The following is an 8,274-nucleotide window of genomic DNA, read 5'->3' as shown; positions in this document are numbered from 1 at the left end:
CTACCACTAAATACAAATAAATCAATCTCTTCTTATCTTATTGATTCATTTCAGAACCGATGAATCAGTAAAAACCCATACTGAGTAACCACAACAATTCATAACTTAACGAGAATGACTATATGTTGTTGTTCATTTACGTCGCTCTAGAGCTGCACAATGGGCTATTGGCGACGGTCTGGGAAACATCCCTGAGGATGATCCGAAGACATGCCATCGCAATTTTGATCCTCTGCAGAGGGGATGGCACCTTCGCTTCGGTAGCCCGACGCTCCCGATAGAACAGTTTAACGAGGACCGATACCGCACACTCTCGGTCCCTTCCTAGACTGGTCCAAGTGGCCACCCACCCGCACACTGGTAGCAGCCAGTGATGCTTGACTTCAGTATTCTACTGGCAACCATGCCTTAACGACCAATGCGAGAAATTAATGATTCGTTAAATAAATTAGTTTAACAAACACGTTAAAAAATTCACACATTTTATGAGGAATGCTTTAAAATTAATCAATAAATAAGTAAATAAAAATTATAAAAAAATAATAATTGTTATAGTAAGGAAAAATATTAAATCGCCTTCCAATGAGGTGAACCGGGTTTGAATCCCAGCGATGGCTGGTAGATGCGAATTCAGCTTCCGGCTTGCACCGATTTCAGTGCTGGCGTAAAATATCCTCAGTGGTAGACGGATCATGGGTTATATTCCCCTTGCCGTCAAGGTAACCGTGAGAAATTTTCGACTCCGTAGCCTGCACTCGTAGTCGAGCACTTTACGGTAGAACAGTTTAACGAGGGCCAATACCGCACACCCTCGGTCTCTGCGCTGGCTGATCCAAGTGGTCACCCACCCGCACACTGACCGTAGCCAGTGATGCTTGACTTCGGTGATCTGCTGGGAACCGTGTCTTAACGATCAGTCCACTGCGGGACTGAGAGAGAATGAGTATAAGCCATAGCAATTGCAAAAAGTTGCTTTTTTCTACAAGTTTTGTATTTCATTTAGTCTTTCACTACCACTTTGGAAATACTTCCCCGGAAAGAGTAAAAATTGTCAGGTCTGGTTATAATACCATCCTTCTATTTGTTTCTGAAATCTTTTTAACCTGTCGGGAAGTATACTTCCCACGATATTCATTAATCTTTAAATGTTGGTGGGAAGCTGTTTTCCCACCTATGCTTGATTTGTGGGGCCTTCTGTACATAAATTCAGAAAATAGGGAAAAAAATTCCAATGAAGAGGGCTTTGCCTACATAAATGTAGCAGTCAGCTTAGGTTAGCATGGGACCATTAAGAGAAGCTGACACTTCGGAGTTATTTTCTTTTGTTCGTTCATTTGATCATTTAAAAATTCATATATTTGGAGTTTATTTTTATTTATAAATTGTTTCGTTAAAAGCACAGAGTCTGAGTTTGTTGTCAATTCTTTACAGAAGGAAAATTTTTCTTTTTTAAAAATCAAATTAAATTTAGGTAAAAAAGCAAAAGGATTTTCTGTTTATAAACGAATTTCAATACCAAAAATATTTCAATTTAGAATTGCTGAAAAAAAGTGGCCCTATAAAGGGTTAAGGGATTGGGGTTTACTAGTTATTAATCGATGTCAAAATTTGTGTTTATGTGACAACCACCATATGTTTTTAGAAAAATAATATGCAAGTTGTGGTTACATATACGTATTAAACAAGGTTCCCAGCTACTACGTTTTTTGAAAAATATCTTATACAGTAGTAGACAATTAAAAGTTAAAGTTTCCACACTTATTGGTAATTTTACCAAAATGTTAAAAGCCTTACTAGGAGAGAGATGGAAGAAAAATGCGTTTCGTATGAACTTTAGAATCCTTAACTTAAAGTGGTGTAGAAAATTTAAACTATTTGAATACTAAAAATTAACTTTAAACTAGATTTACAAAGCAAAGAATCACACATTAAAACATGAACTTAGCTACTACTAGAAGAAAATTTTCCCAAAAAGCACAGAGAGTTATCAGCCCTGGTTTTAAATTATTGAAGCTTTCCTTATTTTAACCACTTTTTAAACCTTTTACGGCCCGTGGGAATCCTTCGTACATGGATATCAAGGGCGACTAAAAATGTATGAAGTGGTAGAAAATCAATTCATTTTCGTTAATTTAATTTATTTATTTATTCAACTACCCCCATAACTTGCACTGCATATTATTCATCTTTGAAGCGAAACATTCTCTGCACGAGATTTCATTTGTAAACTGACAGAGAAAGGCAGATTCTAGAAAAAGATGCTAATTTGAATGATTTTTGCTTCTTATTAATCACCGCATTTTATATTTTTAGTCACTCGAGGTATCCCTGTGTATATGTGCAACTTTTTGCAACTAGGCATAAATCGTCACCATCATCAAGATTCTTTTTTTTCGCCAGAAAGGCGCACTGCGCTCTCCTCTTCCATAGCTTGCTGTCCAAAGCAGCCTCCATAGCCAAGCTCCAGCTTGACCATCCAAGCGCATCTCTTTCACACGCAATCATTCTTCGCCATGTTAGCTTCGGTCTTTCCCTCTTCCTTTGTCTCTCCTGTGTCCAGGTGAGAGCTACACGATGAAATTTCACGTGTCCCATCCACGTCCATCTTCGATGCTTGATTTCCTCTGTAATGCCGACCGGCATGTGTAGAAGTCAGGGAACTGGCCTTGCATTAGAAAGGTTCTGGGTTCGAATCCCGGGCAGGGCATGAATGTTCTTTCATTCTCTGTACTATCTGTCCTTACTGTGGGAGCAACGTTGGCCCATCTAATATGGTGTCCATTTAGGAGTGGCCAACAAACCTGTCCCTCAAATGCCTCCATGAAGTAAGGTGATTCCCCAGGTGGTCATTCGGGGAAAAATTTCCCCTGTAATGGATCTCGTTTTGGCCCCACGGTATAGTTGCTCGTTTGAAATTACTTAAGGCCAAAAGATTTTAAAAATCTTGAGTAAAGCTAAGGAGTTTACCTGAGATTTAACTAGTTTCCAAGTTTAACCAAAGATAACTAAAAGTATACTTTGTTTTGCATGTTGAGTTCAGTTACAATGTATCTGTTTAATTTCCCTGCTTTAGTTTTTTCAGCATTTATCTTTAGGAATACAATTTCTGCAGTTTCTTTCATAAGTTGTGTTTTCCGTTCTATACCTTCGAATCAGGGTGACAGCAGAACAACATCTTCTGCGTAATCGAGGTCCTCTAAAATGTGTGTACAATTCCACCAAATTGACTGGACACAAATGGGTTTAACCTAAAGCTTTTCGAGAAAAGATGGCAGCTATGCCATTATGAGTATTGTAGGCGCGTAGGTGCACGTTGCTTTTAAAGATTATTTTAACTTTATATAGCTCTTTTTCGATCCATTGAAATTGCATTAGCCAATTGATTTTTGCAGTACCACTAAGAATAAGGAAGAAAAAAAAAGAAAAATTCTTTTATCATTTAACAAATGTTATTTATTTATCTTTAATAGCCCTAGGCCCTAATGCTTAAGTGCACGTTAGCGTTTATAACGTCAACAACGACTGGTTCATTAAAAGCTAACTCGATAAAGCCAATAATATATGAAAAGCTAATAATCGGTTAATTTTAGTTTAGAAACTCCAGTTAGAAATCATTAAATATAAAAAAAAGCTATTGATTACTACTATAAAAAGTTATTGAATTACAGAGTCCAGATTAGTTTAAACACGAGAAAAAAATTGAATAAAAAATTGCAAGAGAACACTGCCATTTCTAAACAAACTTTTTAATTAAAACTAATTTAATAAAAAAATACATAATGCAATGACTTAAAAATAAACAAATGTTAATTATATGTAATAATAATAAGGATTAATTTCGTTAGCATCTGAAAACTCTTCGTCGTGATTATCATGTCTTTTATATCTTTTTCAATTCTTTGTTTAGTAGTCTTAAGAACCATGGAAATAAAATTTATTAAATAAATAGGTCTAGTATAAAATGTTTTAACCGTTTAATTGTAGGAGAAACGTCTCCCACAAGAAGTGGGAATTCAATTATAAGAGAAATGTCTCCGACAATAAGTTTGACAAAAATTTGCAAGCATGTTTCTTTAAGTCATACTCTACAGTTTACGTCATATATGACAGGTGCTCTTGTGTCGCTTTGACGCAAAGTCAAAATTTAAATAAATGTTAATGGCAAATATACATATGTATCTTATACAAATAAACTGTCTTAAATATTTCAATGAAAACTGCGTTTCTAGGTTTCGCGCGGATCTTATAAATATTAATTCTGAAAGATTTCTTTATCGTTTAATAATCGACAAAGAATTTTCAAGCATGTTTCAATAATATAAAGCGCTGATTATAAAGGCATTAAAATATAAAAGTTAGCCTCAATTTTGTCAACTTATTTTAAAACTTTACTGCTTAATGTAACCCTATAAACAGTCTCTGAAAATATTTGTTTAGAAACAATTATTCTCGTTGTAAAATATCATCCAAGTGAAACAAATACTACTCATAATTTTTCAGCTTTATTCCAATTACAAAAATTACTTGCAGTACTATAAAAATATTAACAAACACATACATAATTTTTTCCTTCACAAAAGTTAAACAAGATTATCTAAAATAAAAAGAAACTTACTAATGAATTAATGATTTGGCAATGAAAATGAAATGAAATATATACAATGATTAAAATGAAAGAATTGTTAGAAAAATATAAATGTGATATTGAACATTTTGTTTTAATATTAACTGCGTTTATTTAAAAGAATTTAAATCACGTTTACCTAAACCAGGGTTTCTTAACCTGTGGTTCATGAGCCCCTAAGGGGTCCATGAGTCATATTTTGGGGGTCCGCTAACTACTCCTAATTTTTAAAACGTTCGGAAGCCTATCCATTGCTTGTAAAGCGATCTATGGCAGCTATAATTCCGTTTGCTACGGTGTATCTTTGCGAAGTGGGATTTTCCAGACTTGTGAAAATAAAAACAAAACATCGAAATCGATTGAATGTTGAACATAATATGCGCGTTGCTTTGTCGAAAACTATACCCCAATTCAATTTGTTAATTAAGGAAAAGAAGCAGCAACCTTCACATTAAAAATTTTAATTATAAAAATTTTGTATGCTATTAAAATAATAAAATTAAGTATTTTCTAATAATGGATGGTTTTTGCAATTATTTTTTTCCCAGGGGGGTGGTTTGGGACTTCTTAAAAATTTTTAAAAAGGGTCCATTAAACCAAAAAGGTTAAGAAACACTGACCTAAACAATTAAAAAAATAGAAATAAGAGCCCTGAAATGATGCCGTCGTGTTATTTAGTTTAATAAAAGTATCGAAAATAGTGTTCGCTCTGAATTTTATCTGATTTTTGAATATCACTGGAAAAAAAGCAGAAAAAAAAGAAGAAAAAAAAAAGCGCAAAAAGTGGTATGAATTCATAACCACTTCTTGAATGCTGGCAAAAAAAGCTTGGCTATGGAGCAAAGGCAAATGTCAAGCTTTGGGTGTACAAATAATCCACTATGAAGCAAAATGTTAACTTATATTGATAACCGTGCTTTTAATATTGGGTAATTTTTTTTACAGAAATTCAAATAGATACTTTTTTTACGACTAAATATGTAAAACCTTAAACAAATTTCATCGTCGTTTCATTAAGTAGTTTCTTCTTCTCTTACTGAAGAACACTGTGGGCATCAATTTGAGATTCTGTTTTAAGCACTAAAGTTATTCATATTTGTGTTTGAAAGCTCACAGAATAACATTTTCGCATTTAAATTTCATTTTTAATGAAAGTCCTTATAAAATTTAAAGTTGCTGTGTAAGGTTAAGTAAAGAAAGTGTATTCATATTTGTATTAATATGTACTATGTATATATAAGTATCTAAATAATGCCGGGATAGCCTGGTTGGTAGGGTGATGGGCCCATGTCCGACAAATCGTGAGTTCGATCCTCGCCAGCCTAAGATTCCCCGTGTAGTAAACGATGAAGGGTGCACTTTAAATCTTTCGAGTCACAAAGCCCTCCGTGTTCCCATAACAAATCAATACTTCTAGGGTACTGAATTAGGGATTGATCAGGTCAAGATCTATGTTTCTGGTCAAAATTACGATCAGTGGGTGAAGGAATGGATGCATGAATGGGTCCGCCCTATAAATGGGCAGTGAAGTGTGTGTGGCTGAAGTCGCATTCTTGGATATAGATGGTGCTACTGAAAAACAAGAAATGCATCATCTGCTTTAAATTCACTTGGTTTCACCAAGCAGGCTTGCTTATATTGGCAAGTGGCATTAGAAACAACATTAAAATAAAAAAAAATTCGTAATATTACCTGCTCAAGAAACTGTTCTCTCACAGGTTTTCAATAATTAGCTCCGGCTAAAAATAGCCTTCCTTCTTCAGAACCTAGAATTGGTGATATGTTACGCTTTTCGGTTTTATGAGCAGGTTTCGAAGGATAATCGTTTTCAAAATAATCATTTTGTCTTCCGTGGATTTCGTCAGATGGCCGTGAACTGTATCGCTTTCTTGATCCAATCTTTGGTCTTTTAACAGAAGTTTTTGGATACGAGGACACTGGCGAAGAGGTTTTTGTGTTTCGACTAGATACGGGCGAGTTTTGGGATTTTGATGCGGCGCTTAAGGATCTACTACGGTATTTCTTTGGCAAATTTGACGCCGTTTTAGGAAAAACGTCTAGGGAAGATCTCCGATGGTACGTTGGTCCGGGAGCTATATTGGGAAAAGCTGAATTACGAAAAGAAGGTATCAGAATTTATTGGTTTAAAATATTCTGAATTCGAGTATATTTCCGGAGACGGTGCCTTATAATGACTAGGATTTGAATATGCATCAGGGTTCGGTGCCTTATAAAAATCAGGTTCTGAATATTCATCAGAATTTTGAGGCTTATAATATTCTGGTTTAGAATATGTATCAGGAGTTGGTACTTTATGATAATATTGTCTAGAGTATGTATCAGGGTTTGATACTTTATAATTATTCGGCTCTGAGTGTGCATCAGGATTCTTATATCAGGACTTATAATAATCAGACATTGAGTAAGCGTTTGGATTTGATGATTTGAAGTAAGCAGGCTAATATAAATCTGCGGTAGATCTATAAAATTCCGATTTTATGCAAGAATCTGGTTTTGAAGATTTGTAAGAATCTTCTTTTGCGTATTCTTCCTTTTTTGATGATTTATAATACTCAGAATTGGAATATGGTTCCGGAATTAGGGCTTATAATGCTCAGATTTAGTATCAACATAAGGTAGATCCAAATTTGAAGAACTCTTAGGTATTCTTTACAAAACTTCTTGGATCATTCATGTCATAGCCGCCACTAGAAAAACCTCTTTTAGGAGTAAATTCCGCACTGCTATCAAAACCGAAATTTCTTGCTCTTTTTGAATAATCTAGATTGCGAAATGTTGGGAAGATGATATCATAATTTGTTTGTTTGTAAAAAATTTTAATATCAGGAGAAGGTCGTGGCACATAAAAATCTGAAGCAGACGCGCCAGCTTGTACCTCATCCTTCGAATCTGGTTTGAATTTCAAGGGTCGTAAGTTCGGAAAGGCATTTTCGGCTTTTTTGGCTGAATCGTCGCAATATTCATCTCTTTTTTCACTGCTACCTCTCGGGAGAGCACTTAGAACTTAGTACTATACAGAATAACTGAAATTAAAGAGTAAAGAAAGGTTACAGTGTACTGTTTTTCCTACTTTTAAAAGGAAAAAAAAAGGAAAAATAAGAATATAACCTGCTTTGGCTAATGTAGATTTGTCCTTTCTAAAAGTTTTTGGATGTATTCATCTCAAATGGAATGTACTCATCTGAAAAACATCTTTATAATCAATTGATTTTTGAGAAAACTTAATCATCATTTTATTACTTTCATTAGGAAGTATCGCTTCCTGCTCCTACCGCTCGCCAACCCCCACGATTGATTTGCAAACATAATGTATTCAATCACAATGCATTGATTTGTAATCGATAACTTTCTTGGCGATAAACGGATTTATAAATTAAAACTAAAAAATTATTCAACAAAAAGATTCTAATTTTTTTAAATTTATTAATTTTTTTAAACACATATTTGGTTTATGATTTTATTGGGATAAAATCGGAAGCTATTTAGTTTGCTTTGGTTATCATTAGAACTTCATCTAGTTACTTCTTAGAAAATTTTTGCTAACTAGGAGGCTTCGCCCCCTGCTCGCTGGCGCTCACCAACCCCCGGAACTGCTTTCGCAGTTCATAAAAGATATTTGAATTATGAGC

This window comes from Parasteatoda tepidariorum, chromosome 10 (assembly GCF_043381705.1).
Source record: "Parasteatoda tepidariorum isolate YZ-2023 chromosome 10, CAS_Ptep_4.0, whole genome shotgun sequence".
NCBI classification, from domain to species: domain Eukaryota; kingdom Metazoa; phylum Arthropoda; class Arachnida; order Araneae; family Theridiidae; genus Parasteatoda; species Parasteatoda tepidariorum.
Note: the sequence above shows the minus strand (reverse complement) of the source record.